The sequence below is a fragment of the Hippocampus zosterae genome, chromosome 4, assembly GCF_025434085.1.
Source record: "Hippocampus zosterae strain Florida chromosome 4, ASM2543408v3, whole genome shotgun sequence".
NCBI classification, from domain to species: domain Eukaryota; kingdom Metazoa; phylum Chordata; class Actinopteri; order Syngnathiformes; family Syngnathidae; genus Hippocampus; species Hippocampus zosterae.
The window spans coordinates 16357918-16374634 of record NC_067454.1 but is presented as its reverse complement, the minus strand read 5'-3'; the positions used below and the strand labels follow the sequence as shown (position 1 = coordinate 16374634).

The following is a 16717-nucleotide window of genomic DNA, read 5'->3' as shown; positions in this document are numbered from 1 at the left end:
GAAATATGGATGCCACTTCATCTTGCAAGCTTGTAACAATTGTTTTTTAGCTGCGAACATATATTCCCTTAAATTGTCTGGTGGTTGGACCACAGTATATCCCACTGGGTGGTCAAAGGGCATTTCTACGCTGTAATGGTCAAGCCAACCCAAAGCCCCAGTCCACATACTCACTGTCAAGTCTGTCAAGTTATACTTTTTAACTTAATTTTTCTCTCCGTTCGCGCTTCCGCGGAGTGATGTCCGTGCACTCAAGGTCATCTATGAGGCACTCTAAAGCGGCTACGTCAGCAGACTATCTGAAGGGAAGATGGATTTCTAGGTATACGCATAGCGAGCAAGCGAGCGGCATGGCGTAATTGCACAAAATAACCACTGATATGAGCAAAGGTGCTCAGGTTCCTATATAGAAAGGCCAGGGTGACTCGCGCCGGAGCCGAGGTGCAGAACACACACATGCAGTTGTTTGTGGAGTGGAAGAGCTGTCATTTTGTAATATTTATGTTTAATAATGATATAAATAACCCCCAATCCCATGAGCGAGGTCTGGGTGTTTGTCTTAATGGACTGACAACCAGAAAAAGTTGTGCCCCATCTCTCAGCTGGTACAGGCTCCAGCTCATCCGCAACCTCGTGAGAATAAGCAGCATTGACATTTGTTGGATAAGAGAGAGTCATTACGGTCCCTGGCAGAGGCATACAATGTCAGGCGTTAGGAGCGAAACACTGCACGTACTGTAGGGTGTGCCATGCTGACTGCATGCAAGCTTTGCAATAAATCAAACGTCTTGGTAAAATCAGTAAATGTGAGGCACATTGAGGATCTGCTGGAGACAAAACCCATGGCAGATGAAAATGACCCACATGAATACTTAATGAACAACTGTCAGATGCCTATAAACTGAGGAGGGACTTTTCATCTCTGTTTTTTATCGTTTGGAAATGTAGCAGGAAATAGACAGCTCGTGAATAATGTATCATCGTATCAAACCCATAATTTACAATATGAATATAAAAACAATCTGCTGACTTAGGGCATTATGACGCAATAAATAGGATACATTTGGAGGGAACAATACTTTTGCATTAAGTGTATTGGAAAAATTCCACCATTGCAATGCATCACTGCAACCCGTATTTTCTTATATGTTGTGAATATAATGAAAGCAAATTGTAATATATTTAGGTTTTAAATCTTTCATAAGTAGATGGATATCTTGGAATAAATCCATTTATCCCTTCTGTTAAAAGTGACTTCTGCCACCCGAGCGCTTAATCTGGCATTTCGCTATTCACATTTCCCTCAGTTTCTTGTCAGGAGTAAATGAAGAAAATGGTCCATGAATTTATTTCCTGTTGGCATCATCAAATGTAAATCATTGCCAGGATGCAAAATGGGGGTCTTGCAAATGACACCATTCAAGCTTGGATCACACTGGCTGTATCAATGGTATCATTTGCAAAGAAATTGTGATATTATCCTAGCATGACTATTGTACGTACATTGTCACGTATGTTACCCTTTTAATTGTCCCCAGTGTGCAAACTGAAGTGTAAAATGAGAACTATGTAGTAACACCACAACATAGCGAATGGGAAGAGAGGTCGTTAGACCGATGGCGAGGTCCAAGCAAGCTACCGGTAAGTTTTATTTTCACTAAGATTTCGAACACAAAAATGAAGTGGATAAAAGAGCGTGTCTTGATCCCCCTCGGGTCATTGCGGGTTGAAGTATCGCAAAGTTGGCGAAGTTTCAGATCCAAGTTGATTAGCGAAACTACGGGCTCCACTCTCCTCTGGTGCTTTTCTCTCCAATTCACCCAACCCCCTCGAGGCTGCACAAGTCGCTAACCTGAAAAACGCTGCTCGAGTTGTAAAATGAGAGTGTGCTTCCTTTCTTAGACCTCTCTGACATCAGACATAGGAGCTGCATGCTTCGCGGATATAAAACATGAATGTCTGCTCACAGATCAGGTGCCGCTCGTTGGACTGAAAATAACTCCAACCAGCAGGCATCATTCAGTGTAAGCATAGGGATTATGTGAATCATACATGCTGGCTCTTACAAAATGAGATAATACACATGAATGTGTTTGATGCTAATTGTGCTAGATTTACAATACCAGGACAGCTGTATAATTTAACAAAAGAGATTCCACAGTTTGTATGCACTGCAGTATTACTACAGTCATATTTAGTTCACTCTCACTTGGTTGGACTATCTTGACAAGACCTGTGTCCATACTTGACTTGGTGTGGTTGGAAAAATGACATTAATCTACTAAAATAAATAAATATTACATAACAGTTCACATAATTCTACCACATTCTACCATTTGAAACGCTCACTTTCAGATGACCATGAAGCAGATGATCTACACTGAAAAAATGGTGTGTTGAATTTACGGTACTTATTTAAGTATCTATTTCAAAACATCTCAAGCCAAATGATTATATTGTGTGTAGCCACTGATCAAATAAAATTGAGTAAATTACACACACCATTTATTTTCAGTGTACACAAAGCCAAGGCTTCCTACTTGTAAATTGTGGTGAAGTTTCCAACAGTTAAAAAAAACAACAACAAAAACCCACACAATTACAGGGCTGGATTTTTTTTTCATTCGCCAGTAAACCGGTAAGGTTCTAAGTCATAGTTAGGAGATACTATTTTTTTAATAATATTTTTCGTCAATGGATGCTACAGCTTCTTGTTGCATGACTGTCTGTGTTTTATGTTGTGTGTTGTGTTTATTATTTTATTTTATGTTAACTGTTTTGTTAAGCGCTTTGTTACAGCTGCCGCTGTTGTGAAAGCGCTATATAAATCAGCATGTATTGTATTGTAATAATGAGACATAAAGTCATAATTATGCCACATTAAGTCATAAATATAAGATAAATAATAACAAGGAGATACTAAGTCAGAATGACAAAATAAGTCATATGAGACACACTCTGATAATTATGACTAAGGTCAACCACCAATAACAAAGCTTGGGCTAAATGTGTAGATTTTGTCTTGTAGCGCTTAAGTGACTTTACTACTTTAAGTGATTTTTATTCTGTACTTTCACAACAACTGTAAATAAAGTGGGCAGGCACCCTTCGATCCATTTTCCTCAGCGATCGTCCCGATTAGGGTTGTGGGTAAAACCAGAGCCGATCCCAACCAACTTTGGGCAGGAGGTCATTTACAACCTGAACTTGTCGCCAGCTAACCGCAGGGACTCATAGACAAAAAAAAAAAACTTTCATACTCACATTCAAACCAATGGACAATTTAGGAAGGTCAGTGCACCTAACATGCACATTTTTGTGATTTAAGAGGAAGCGTGTAGTATGAGTATGATTGACAAATCAATCAAAGTAAAACAAAATCAATGTTTTTGCTACCCTAGTTGCACCGTTGATACTTGAATTCTTTACCCCTGAGGCTGTGTTGCTGTCAATCAAGTCAGTGAGACTGTCACCTTTTTGAACTCAGGTGGCATTCACAAAGGTCAGACGGATTTTCAGCTATAAGAGAACCATGAGTTCTTATGAGAGTTTTAGTGGAAAAACCAAAAGTGCTTCACTTCATTAGGTTTGATATACAACCTGAGTGTGCGCAAAAAAAAAAAAACAAGTATAAAAGGCCACACTGAAATTAAAAAAAAAAAGGATTGTTAGAATCAATATCACATTAAATAGTTTTTTAGTTTCCTTATCAGAATCACTCAACCATCATAAAAAACGCAGCAAAATAATAAATCTCTGAAGTCTTTTTGGAATTGGCTAAACACTTTTACAAATACAATTAGAATGAGAAGTCTCTGAAAATGTGTTTCCTTCAATCGTTTTTAATTGCATGCACATGATTTTGGCAGCTCTTACACACTGCTCTGCAAAATACATTGTGTGTAATTTGTGGCTCAACAACAAATACCATGTTTACATGGTATTATTCTTCACAACAAGTTAATTGCTGAAGCAAGTTATTTTGATCATGTATAGTCTAGTTTCATGATCCGATTGAATGTTTTGCATGTGTCCCCGAAATTGCTGTACACCCTGCCATTAAAGGTTAAGTTGACAGCAATTTACGATGTTATGCAAGTGTCATAACTTTTGTAATTAGTGTGAAATTGGAGATTGCTGATGTGTGAAATATTCATTAGCATGTCTGAAATTCTAAATTAGCTAAACGGTACATCGTCAGCTTGCTAAGGTTCACCATTTGCTTATTCAATAAATGCTAACATTAGCCCAAACTGCCCATCCTATTAGGAAGCTCAAATGTTTGGCTATTTGCGTTAGGGTTGAAGCGAGGCCGCGAGTAATTTGAGTGCCTTGGTTTAAAAAAAATAATAATAAAAAAATAACATTCTCAAGGCTTTTTTTCCTCTTCAGGTCCCTCTTGTTTACGTGAACACTGTCAAGATGAAGAGGTCAAGTCAACTGCAGCAAAAACTGCTCATGCTCGCATGACAGTAACACGCTGCCTATGTGGTGAGAAATCAAATTTCAAAATAAACCAAATAATATATGGATGTCAATGCCTTGATCTTAATTGTGCTAGATTCACAAGACCAGGAGAAGTGAAATCAATTAACAGAAGAGATTCTACAGTTTGCTTTATTTTGAAGTTGTTCACAGCAGTGAACAACAAGAGCTCACCCTAAGCAGCCTACAGTCCACCTACGCTCTCAAGAACATGACTTACAGATGCCGCAAACAATTTACGCCTAAATCAGTATAATGTCGGAATTTCAAGGCAGTTGTTGTTTCAGAGATATGGCATTGTTATAGCCAAACCGCAAAATTGTATCGAGAAGGCTAGTTTTGATCTGCCCTGCTACTCCTTGTAATTGCCAGAGGACACATTGCGCCTTTTATAAGATAAGTTACATAACCAAGATAAACCATACATGCCATTCAGTTACAAAAAAAAAAATCAGTGAGTGCATCATGAGGAAATGAAGTCAGATGCTTGGTTGTGTGCATTCAGTTTCTGTTTTGCAAGCAAATCATAAAGAAAACACTTTCTGTGGTGACCTAAAGTTTTTTTCTTGGATTTCTGTAGGATTAATGGTTCTTCAGGTAGCTTCTATTTTGTGACAAGCTACAAAGAGGGTTTGCAGCAAGCTTGAAAAAGCTGTTCACTGGTGAGATGTAAGGCGCTGCCTGCCTCAACCTGTGAGCTCCCATGACTCTCAGCTGTGTTGCGCAGATGTAACTCCAGTCATGCCAAAACAACTTCTATCATAGCTATGAACCACAAGGAGAAGGAAAAAGAATCCTGTTGTAGCTATCATGTTCGCTGCATGACCTACTTACACTCCGAGGACGAACTTCACTCTGCTTTTCTGAGTTTTCGAGAAAACTCTGAATGATGGTTTTGAAATGTGCCCTATTTTGCCAGTGTGTGAATTATTTTGATGAAGGGTGATATATTCATGTTTTTTTTCTTACATTTTCCATTTGTTAAATCTATTATTGTAAGAAGTTGCATAACTATTTTTTGTTTTTATCCCGGAAAGGCCTGGCACTGGCCTGTCAACGGGTGATGAATCACGTTCGTCCGATTCTTCTTTTCTAATTTACAAACAGTAAAAATAATTTACAACAATATCCCAAATTCAACGGAATGTCCACAACCCCCCACAAAACTTTTTTTTGTGCATTTAAATTCCTGTGATGCAAGCTGCGTAAATGGTTTTACCAACAACTGAAGATGCCCTCTTGACTTCTACCAATCTTGTTGAATGCTGTAATTTTTTTGAATATTATATATTCAAAGAATAAGGAGTGACTAATGCAGAAATTTTGAAGCATAACGGTTGAATGACTAAGATAGCTGTTCTGTTACTCCTTTGCCAAATGCCCTGATCGGAAGTATAAATGAATGCTCTTTTGCACCATTCAAACTTGATAGTAGCATATCGAGTTTGATATGCTATTAACAGGCAAAGAATCGACCAACACAGACGGTCTATGTTAGTGTTTGCACCAAAGCGACTCTTCCTTCACAAATTGCTTGAGGCCTTTTTATAATGTACAAGGTGACATGACAGTATCTGACTTCACCACTGAAATTTGACCGCAGCTAACGTTAACTCTCTTTGGGTTTTTTTTTTCTCAAGGATGAGACCAGAATCAAATTCCACCTCTCGTTAATATTGAATTCTACAATAATGTTGCCATCCCAGTTGTTTCAATATCTGATCGCCATGAATCTGACACGAGTGTGGGTGTTTTCATCTCGTTATGGCTTAGAAACAAAAACATAGGTTTTTGCAGAAAGCTGCACACCCGAGTGCCACAAAGGGAGGACGAAACCAACATATTTCTTCCTAAAGGCATCCTCAGGGGTGAAATTGAAACGGCTATCATAAAGCGGCAATGAATACCGATGAGTCATATCTACAAACACGATACATTGGAAGCACCGAGAATCAGTGGTAAGCATGTCTGACTCACACTACTGAGGTTCTGTGTTCAAATCTCAACTCCATGCTTTTTTTGTGTAGTTTTCATTTTCTCACACGTTCCAATTAATGTGAGATGAACAGGCCTGCGTGACAAATGTACCCCGCACGTTTTCGACATTTTTTTTGCATGGCATTGTGTAATGGTATGACACGGCTTTAAAATATGCATGTCTTTGTAAATAAGTGGAGCCTCACGAATGATACGCTGCATGATATGTACTTTGCAATTTGGTACACTCCAGTACAGCAAGCAATTATAATGTCAATCAGCGGCATTAGTATAGGGCAGGGGCGGTAAAATAAAAAAATCTGTCCGAGCCCATTTCATGCATAGAAGAACACACAGGAGCCAGAAAATATATACTTTTTTTCATCTCAATGAAAGTAATTTCTCTGGCGTCTGCCATATTGGATGTGGTCAAGGCATTAGGCACAAAATGTGCAAAATAGCCTCTTACAATCAAATGTAATTATCTGGTCTTAATCTCATGGCATTACACATGAGTTCTGGCTTTGAGTGTAAACCGATGTATACATCCCCAAGCAGAGGGTTGAAGCATCTTTACAGATCACTTCAACCTTGACTTACGTCGAGCATATGTTATGCATATGGACTGTGAATGTTGTCTATGACAATGCTGGCCAGCAACTATCTCAGAGAGATATTGACTGCATGCACCACTGTTGAGTGAATAGGTTACCGTAGCTATCCAATCATCAAAAATATTGTACTGTAAAGTAAGTACTATCTTTAGGGTAATAATAATAATTGGACCCCTTTTCAATACTGAATACTGAGCTGGTTTAAAATAAAAATGCATATTCCTTGAGCTCCCTGCTGGGCCTCTGTAAGCGTTTTAGGACCATATCTTTTTAAAGGCTTTAAATTTGCTGAACTCTGTTTGTCTTAACGCCGTCTGATCAGAGCGCTAATAGCCTCGGCAAGAGCAGTCTGAGATGTTTTGCCAAGCAAATCAATAGTACATATAGGATCTGCGAAAACTGGAAGTGATTTTTTTTTTCATATGGTGCCAATGCACAACAAAGGTTATCTCAAAGTGCTCTACACATTAAGTAGGTCAAGAATCACACTCCTCAAGAGAACCCCAGCTCTGTGAGGCTTCCATCTGCCTCGGACAGTTGGTTTGAGAAGGATAGACTTTTGCTGTTCCAAAATAGGATTGTTGAGCTCTGGTGGAAATCTGAGCCCTACTGAACATATTTGCCATTCTCGTTAGGGATGAATTGACCAATAATCCTCCTAAACATTTGCTGATAATTACTGTTGCATTGGGTATTGGCTGCACATTCGGCTTTTTGCTCTTCAGTGTGTGGCTATTCAATTAAGAATTCAAGCACAAATGAGAGTTTCTGTAATTGCGCACTATGCGGTCTTTTAAAAATGCACTGCGGATTCTGGAAAATGCTTAAATAAGGTTTCAGGATGAGGTTGATTCTGCATGCACTAATCTCATTTTCAGTCAATTGGACAGGTATGAGAATCACTTGACCTCAAGGAGTGCATCTTTTAACCCAATTATTGACTTACTCCTCAAGATCCATAAATCAACCTGTCATTATTAAACTGGCCACAAATGTTCACGTGCGATGGGCGTTACAAACAGTATCGTGTTGTTGTGGGTGGGAGGAGAACTCACTGAGAAGAGGAGAGAGTTGTTCGGCTGAGAGGAAATTAAACATTGATTTACACTCTTGCCCCAAATGTCTCACGTTAAATAGATTACCTGAAACAACTTTCCCCCAAGTGCGGTGAGGAAATCAACTTAAAAATAAATAAATACATAAATAAATACTTGTATTACAGATCGATACTTCTCTCCACTGCCACAGGTGCCACCAAAACTGGATACAAATATTGCATAAAATCTAGTTTTATTCAAGTCACTTCAACAGGATTTCAGGGGTAGCTGGTATTCAAGCCAGCAACCTCTTGAGACTGCAACTTTAACAATTAAGCTATGGGATGCGAATAAAAGTGAGTTAACTCAAAGTACAGTAGCGGTGACCTTATGGTGTTCTAGGTAACTCGCTGTTAGGTTTTGGACATTTATTTAATTATTGCTTTATTTATTTGAACTTCACCTGCTTTCCAACTTTGTGTCCTACAACAAGTTGTGTTTGTGAGCTCCTCATCGCCAGAATGACATTGCTAGAATAAATATGACCAGTACATTAATACAATCGCTTCAAACAAAATGACATATGTAGGAATAAATGTAACAATTGTATTATTATTAGTGTTATTTGGCGTGTGGGGGGTTCATGCATGTTTTACTTGGGGCTGTTCACACAATGTGGTTTCAACCAGTAATCGGTGTCGTTTTGGATTGTTTGTTTTTAGGCGAAGTCAATATTTTATGGTCCGAAACCATTAAACGGGTCTTGATTTGGAAGTTTTTGACAGCTCTGTTGTGTCTGAGTAAATGTCATCCTTGTAGTGTTTCGGCCAAAATCACAAAGTGTTGCCTTAAAGACCTGTCCATTCCACCCCAAAAAAAACAAACAAAGTTTTCCATTCACTTATTTATTGCATTGCAAACAGAAAAGTAAATGAGCTTGATAACAGGGTGGACAATTAAAAGGGGGACATTTTTGGCCAATGTTCGCATTTACTGAGCACATGGCGTACGTTCCCTTTACGACACGATTCAGTTAGCAATCTGTGTCCTCTTTGATTTCTAAAAGGTTTTATATCAATTCATATTTCACTCTGGCCAAGTGGACACGTTTGGCTTGACAATATCTAACCACACATGATGTCCATCGCAATGAAAGACACGGCGATTGTCGCTTGGTTGTTTTTAATGCTTCATGGAGTAGCATTACTTGCATATGACAACTTCTGATTATTCATAAATGCTGATAAAGGTTTTTCGAAATACAGGTAAACAAACCAGAAAAAGCAGAGTTAAATTTTTTGTCTGACCAATCTGCACTTGACTGGATCTTGTTTCCAGTGTTTCTGTGAACTCTGATAGAAGGATGCTCGGAAAGCATGTTACTGCAGAAGATCAGTATGCCTTCTGTGTCTGCGTCTTTTGTGTGAAACTGTAGGTGACCCAACTGGCTTTTGTGTGGATCCTCTTCGACCTCCCCAGTCTCACTTACTTGACTGTTTTACCACACAAAATCCTTGACGGTAATCATTTGGGTGCAGAGTATTAATGCTCATGCCTGTCCCTGTGAAGCTTTATGTGCAATGAATAAATTTAAGGTATGATTCTTTTTTTTTTTTTTTTTTTTTTTGCCTCCAGCCACTTCAGTGTGTCCCAGAAGACTACATTGTTGGTTTTTAGCATTGTTAGATATTGACATTCACAGTCTATGCATGTCCACTCACCATACACGAACCGCAGGAAAAATCTAATTCACTGATGTTGTTTTGCAGTCATACTTTTGAGGTTGAATGTTTATTTAAATTTTTTTTGTAATTGCCACTAAATACATTTGAATATGAACAGCGTAGACTCCAATTTGCTGCAAGGGTTTGGAATGTCCTAAGGAGGAAAATCTTTACATTTTAGCACAAATGTGGATATCAGACTACTGACTACTGTAAAATCATCCACATTTCAAAATTTACAACCAGACTTGGTGTCTTGTGTGTAGTCAGCTCTTTCCTTGCTCCATTTCTCTTCTCCCACTATATTGTAACAACTAAACTCGTGGCTAATGAAATGCGGGATAATCTACCACTAGCGTCAGCACTCAGCCTTTGTGGAGGTCTGTCTGTGGAGGTTTATTGTGATGTTTACACGTCTGTGATATGTTAAGTGCAATTAAGTCTCGACAGAAGGACTGGGTAATTATAGCTCCTGTCCCTCAATCCATTGCTGAATTGCGTTGTGTTGCCTTCTAGTTCAACATCCTTACTGATGTCTGAATTGCACTGGTGACTGGGCATTCTCAATTGAGTGCACAAAGATTGACTGCATTTTGAGATCGAATTGAAATTAAAGAAGCAAAAAGTAATTGTCTCAGAAAGGGATAACAACTCGCTACGCACAGATATTGCACAGTGCGTCGGGCACGATCGTCTGTAGGGATTCTAATTTGCACATCACGCATTGCGAAGCTATTGAGTGTGCATGTCATGTGTAAATACTACGACATTAACGTTACATGTCCTTCATAAACATGTCAGCACCCCCCCCAACCCTCCCAACCGTATAATATAGACAACATTTATAGTACATATACGGTACATAAACGCCATCTTGAGTACATCGACGCCGCAATTTGTGCCTCGTTCAATTACTCTTTGGAGATGTATCTTGAAGCCACAACTTAATGGATTAATACCAAACCATTGCTTTTGATTATATCATTCCAATTCAGATTTAGGAATATTCGTTTTCATTCATTCATTCATTCATCCTCCGAACCGCTTGATCCTCACAAGGGTCGTTGGTGCATGCTGAAGCCTATCCCAGCTGTCTCCGGGCAGTAGGCGGGGGACACCCTGAATCGGTTGCCAGCCAATCGGAGGGCACACAGAATTTAGGAATGTTATTTGCTGATTTTATGGCTAATACGATGGCAACATCCAATATGGAGGATGCTCTGATATATCCGCTTGAACAGGCCACCCGGTTTAATGGGCAACTGCAGCAGAATTGAAAAAAGAAGGGAAAAAAAATAGTTTTATTTCGGACATCCCTTGCTATACTGTGACTGCCAGGAAAAGTCTAAAAGCGTAATGTACGAAAAATAGCTAATGTCACTCAAGCCCATAGCTCACAGGGCCGCACAGGTTTAGCAAATAGTGTTTTTTTTCAAGGTGACAAACGATTACAATGATGTTGGCCAGCAATTTCAACAGTCACAAACTGTTTTGTTTTGTTTTGGGGGGTTTTTAGCCCCAAAATTTCCTGGTGACAAGAAAAGCTGGCCAGCCCGTGGTGACGAAATCAGCCAAAGCCTTCCTCTAAAGAAGACTCCTCATAATGATGTCATCTTTCATTATGTCTGTAACTCAAAATGAAACTTTGCCAATTAAACTGATATCATCTCCGAGTTAAAACGGGAGTACAAAACATGTCCAGCACCCTCTTGCTAATGATGCAAAACTGTACGATCAAATGCGAGATGCACTGCAGGTTTCTGTTGTACAAATCACATCAATCAACATCTGCTTCCCTCCTGGAGGTGTTTCATCTTCTATGCAGCTCCTCACAACTTCACAAAGCAACTCAAGGATGTGTTGAAGATTTAAATCCCTTCTGTTTAACCGTCTACATTTTCATATTCGTCCCCTTCTTGATTTCTGTGTTCTTCGCATATTTATCACACACAAAGGTTTCAACGGGTGGTGAGCCACTCACCTCAAATCCAAGATCTTTACTGCACACCTCACTGGGAACAAAAAAATGACACCGTCAATGCTTAAAAATGAGACTCAACACATGCAGAGTCACAGTGTGGTGGTGATGTTAAGATTTATTAACAACATGAGCTTCATGTGACAATGGTCAAATACGGAATCTCGATTTCTCTCATGAGGCGCATTCCAGTTTGGCACCTGTGTAAATCCAATACATCCCCAAGAAGATTAAGATTTCTAGAAATGGTTGAATAAGCATGCAAGTGAGCACAACTGTAGCTTTGCGGAAGGCGTGAATTCCTACTGTCAGCCACTTGGGCAGAAAAATTGCAAGGATTCCAATTTGACAGCATTCACGAGTGAAGCGTCTTATTAATATCTTACATGCTGTGTTCACCGCTCCAGCATAAAAAGCAAGTCTGAAATTCTGCTGCATTCCGAGCCCCGGAGAGCACGAGGGGGAAATCACTCGTTATCACTCCAATTCTTCTCTCCGCATGTACTAAGGGCAAGACTGAGGCACGGCATTTGCTCTTTCTATGTGCTGGAGAAAGTTCACATTCCTTTTTCTTAATTAGATTCAGGGAACCCATTGTTCTGTTTCTGTTCTGACTCTCAAGCTCTTTTCCTCTCAAAGCGCCACCATAGCGACAGAGGCAATTTACCCCAAGCTAATTAATTTAGGTAAGCAAGTGAGAGGAATGGACAAAGTGCATACATTAGTAGCATTTGGAGTCATGAGGAGAAAATGATTTCACTTTTGGAGAAAGTGTTGTGACGATTATAGCTGGAGGTAATGTCATTATGTATTCAAAAGGTTGTTGGGAAATATTAGAAAAGCTTGGAGGACATTAAAAGGTCGTGGCTGTGTGATTGCCAGCCATTGGCAGATGAGCCACAAGCAACGGCAAACAGCCAGAGAAGACATAAAGACGCACGCTTGAGATGAGTTGTAAAAATTGCAACCAACCTGTTCAATATTGGTGCTTTTTACCACGATTCACTTTTGAAATGCAATATCCATGTGTTGATCTTCACTACATGATGTTTGTATCGAATGCATGCCCCTGTTACTTCGCCGTATTATTTTTATTTTAATAAAACAAACTCCTAATAACAGTCAACTGTTCTAATAGGCTTTGCCTGGCACGTTTTCTTTCTAACAGAAGCCTGGAGGTTTTGTGTCAATACTGACTGCTTTTATGAATTGTTCAGAAGTTCCTCACATTTGACTCAGGCCCCAATTCCAGTTAAATAAAATAGCCTCAAAGCCTGGATGGATAAATAATAATACTACTCCGAGTAGACCGTGTTAAGGTGTTTTTTCTGTACAAATACTAATCACGCCTTCTAATGAGAAGGTAACTATCGGGAGACAGCTTTGTCTTTAGATATGCTCTCGCCGTGATCAACCATTCGAGTGGTACTCATGTCCAAACTTGCTGCATGGGAAGCATAATGTACAGTGTACATTGTACACTGTATTCACCACTTGCTGTTCCTTCAAAATGACGAGCTGCCTCCGTAAAAGCCTGACTCATATTATGGCCAGTGCAGAAGCTGAATTTTTAGTATATGGCCATAAAGCGTTCACGAGAAAAGCCAAACCAATTCCACCTCATTTGACCTGCTGCAGTTCTAAATTGAGTTCACTTTGTCACTGTGGATGAAGTCACATAGTCCTCTGACCCTCTGACTCACGATGGTGGGGTACTTCTGTTTTCCCTCGTCAACACAGTCCCCACACACATTTGACAGGACTGTAAAATTGCAGAACCATTTTAAAGTGAAGCTTGAATTTTACAGATTGGAACTATAGAATAATGTATATACCGATCATAAAATAAGTGCATGGCCGAAGGGCCAAATTACTTTTTGTGACACCAACAGGTCTGCTCTGCAGTTTGTTTAAATTACAGTGGCTTAAGCCAAAGTATCAACATTGGTACTCATGGAATGGGATGTTATAGTTTTCTTCAAACAAAGCCATAATAAACATGGCCGAGCTGCGCAGGTGGTGGATGTCTTTTTTTTTTTTTTTCATTTAATAGAGCACGGAGGAGAAGGTCGTATCGCAGTCAGGAGAGAAAATATCCTGCAAGGACACAAGGGTCATTGTTCATTTTAAGGACCCACAAAGCGACACGCCATCATGTTTTCCCTCAGACGGCAGTGCTTGAGGAAGAATGGCTTCATGCGATTCAAATGGCGACAAACTGAGCAAATGTGCAAATGTTGCATGTGTGATTCAAGCCGATGAATAGTGCCACCACATTGGACAGGACAGAGAAGTTATTATCAAACTTTTTACGGCAAATACAGCCTGAAAAAATACTTAGGAGAGCTCAGCCCTGCCGTCATGACCAGCAGTGAAGTTGGCCCAAGTGTTCAGGAAATGCATTTTGGGCAACACGTCGATGTAAATTTGTTAGGATTCGTTTTATTTATTTAACTCACAGATCCCGAAAATATTTTTGAAAGAAATTTCACGTTACTTTATCTTCCACGGTGAAGGTAGAAGTGCTAATGTGCTGTTATTAAAGAGCATGAGTCTATAAAGTGAGGGGCATGGGTCAGTGATTCAGCGTCAAGCCCGATTCCCTAATAATCTTTCCAATTAAAATTCATCAATAAACCTGGGATTAAAGCTGGTGCCTTCCTGCTGTTACAGTATGTCTGCCTCTGTACTCTGTTGGTTGAGTGCACCTTTGCTGCACATCCAGCATATACTGTATACTTTAAGTTTTAATCATTGCTTTCTGCTTATATTATGAGAGAAATTCCCTTTCTGTAAAGCCGTTGTTGCATGATAAGCAGGCCGATGGGCACATGTTGCCAAGTGGTTAAGAATAGGGGTTGAATCAGGACAAAGATATGAGATGGGTGCCTTTTCGTATGGATTCGGATATTTGCATGCAACCTACAGCACATTATTTTATGATGAGCAATACAGTTCATGTTTTTATGATGTGAAATCTATATTCAAACATCGTTATGCACTGCACAGGTAAACTACAGCCTTGTCGCACTTTGAATGTGTTGTCATCCATGTTAAACTGAAAGGGTTGAATTCGATTGGGCTGAACTTTGGCACTCATTTAATAGGTGTGGATGTAAAAATGATGTAAGCACTAAAATCCACCCTCCTGAAAAACTCAAGTTGTAACGCCCCCAAATCTGGAAGAGGCTGCTTGGTTGGTACATCTGACACATCAGACAGACTAGTCAGTGAAGTAAAATTGGTCGATTTATTTTTGCAGAGTCACATTTTTTTTCTCAACCTTTTGGAGTACAATTGCCTCAACAGGCCACTAGAGACCCTCCCTACGTCACTCAGAGAATATGAGGCTCTCATTAGGATAAAATATGGGTGAATAATTTACTTTCTCATCAAATGAGAGTTGATTCTAACAGGCGTACAATGAATCCAATACTTTGACTTAAATTTGCCAGTACTCTGAATATTGTACTTCCTTCCGAGTGTAATTTTTACTCTGTTTAGCCTGGGACCAAATATAGTCTTTTTAGAAATAAATGTAAACTATGAAGTTGATTGTGTACAATTCCATGCGACTAATCAACACAATAAAAATAGCAGGTGAAATGACCAGATGAGGACTGTGGATGCAGCATGTTGAATATGCTGGAGCACACGCCAGACATTGTCTGGAAGCACTAGGCTTGCATGCTCAGCTTTGAAAGTGAAGCGTAACTGCTCCGTTTACTTAACCCTTTCATGCACCCTGTTGATAACATGATAAACTGTCCACTGTCGTAACCACTTTCCCTAAAAGGGTTAAATGTACGTTGTAGCACAAAAATTCTACCCCCATAGGTTTTGCTGTCTTGAAGATGTAATTTGAAATTCTGTTAATCATGCCTCATCTTTGTCATATTCCGGCTGGTCATTGTTATCTGGAAGGTGTATCAGTGCAGACAGACAGGTGCCATCAATCCCACAGTAATTACTGAATACTGATTGTCCTTTCTGATAGGCCGGGAGAAGCCACATTAAGCCATATTATATTACAGTGCTATTGTAATCTAATAGCTTTTGAGCTACCAAAATGGTCGGTTGATTCTGATTAAGTTTTCCCAATGATAAGAATCAAATGTCCTCTAATAAGCAATGTGATGGCCGGTTACAGTTATCGCACTGTGCTTGGAAATTCTCTATTGTAACGTGTAATAATCTCCTGCCATTGTGGAATTGTAGACATCTCATTTCCATAGGCCAGTGAACATGCAGCCTACATGGAAAGGCATAATGAGATATTTCCACCATGGATGATCAGGAAAATGCGCTGTGGATGTCCCCTCCCAGGTGGACGCCCATTGCCCACCCCCCACCCCCATGCAATAGTGAAAAGGATGCTATTAAAATATAATTTTAAGGTGATGATGATTATAATCCATTCATTTGGTGTCTTATTTATAAATGAAGTGCCATGACTTCCACCACGCCCATACAGTACATGCAGCGCTGAATTTATCTGCCTCTGCCTTGATCAAATACATCATTGATCAAATACATGATCACCTGTGGTGCAAAATACACCTCCTTTTGCTTGTCTAAAATTGTATTTACTTTTTGTAACCAAATTTGCAGATGCGTTGGGGGGTGAGGCCTTGGCCCTGCCCGATAATGATAATGCGCCCGTTTCTGCAGACTACTTTCTGTTACCAAATTGTCTGATGAGGTGGAGTCGAGGCAACTCCATGCGCTGCAACGCCCAAATGGGCGCATCATGGCCCTAAACACATTCGACTAGACTTTCGCTGGCAGAAAAATAAAATTACACCCGGTTTTACGACAAGCGCACAGGCACTGGTCGACCATAATAGCACCCTTAAAGTTTGAATGATTTGAATTGGTTTAATACTTACACTGAAGGAGTAA

At 39.6% G+C, this 16717-nt stretch overlaps 1 long non-coding RNA gene across 1 annotated transcript in view; it reads left to right on the top strand.

Annotated features, from left to right (window-relative positions):
- The window catches only part of LOC127599618 (uncharacterized), a 30796-nt gene that overhangs the window by 8920 nt on the left and 5159 nt on the right, over positions 1-16717 (top strand). Inside the window, exon 2 of the long non-coding RNA XR_007962151.1 lies at positions 4393-4491. This is a non-coding gene — a long non-coding RNA (uncharacterized LOC127599618). The remainder of the gene's footprint in view (positions 1-4392; positions 4492-16717) is intronic.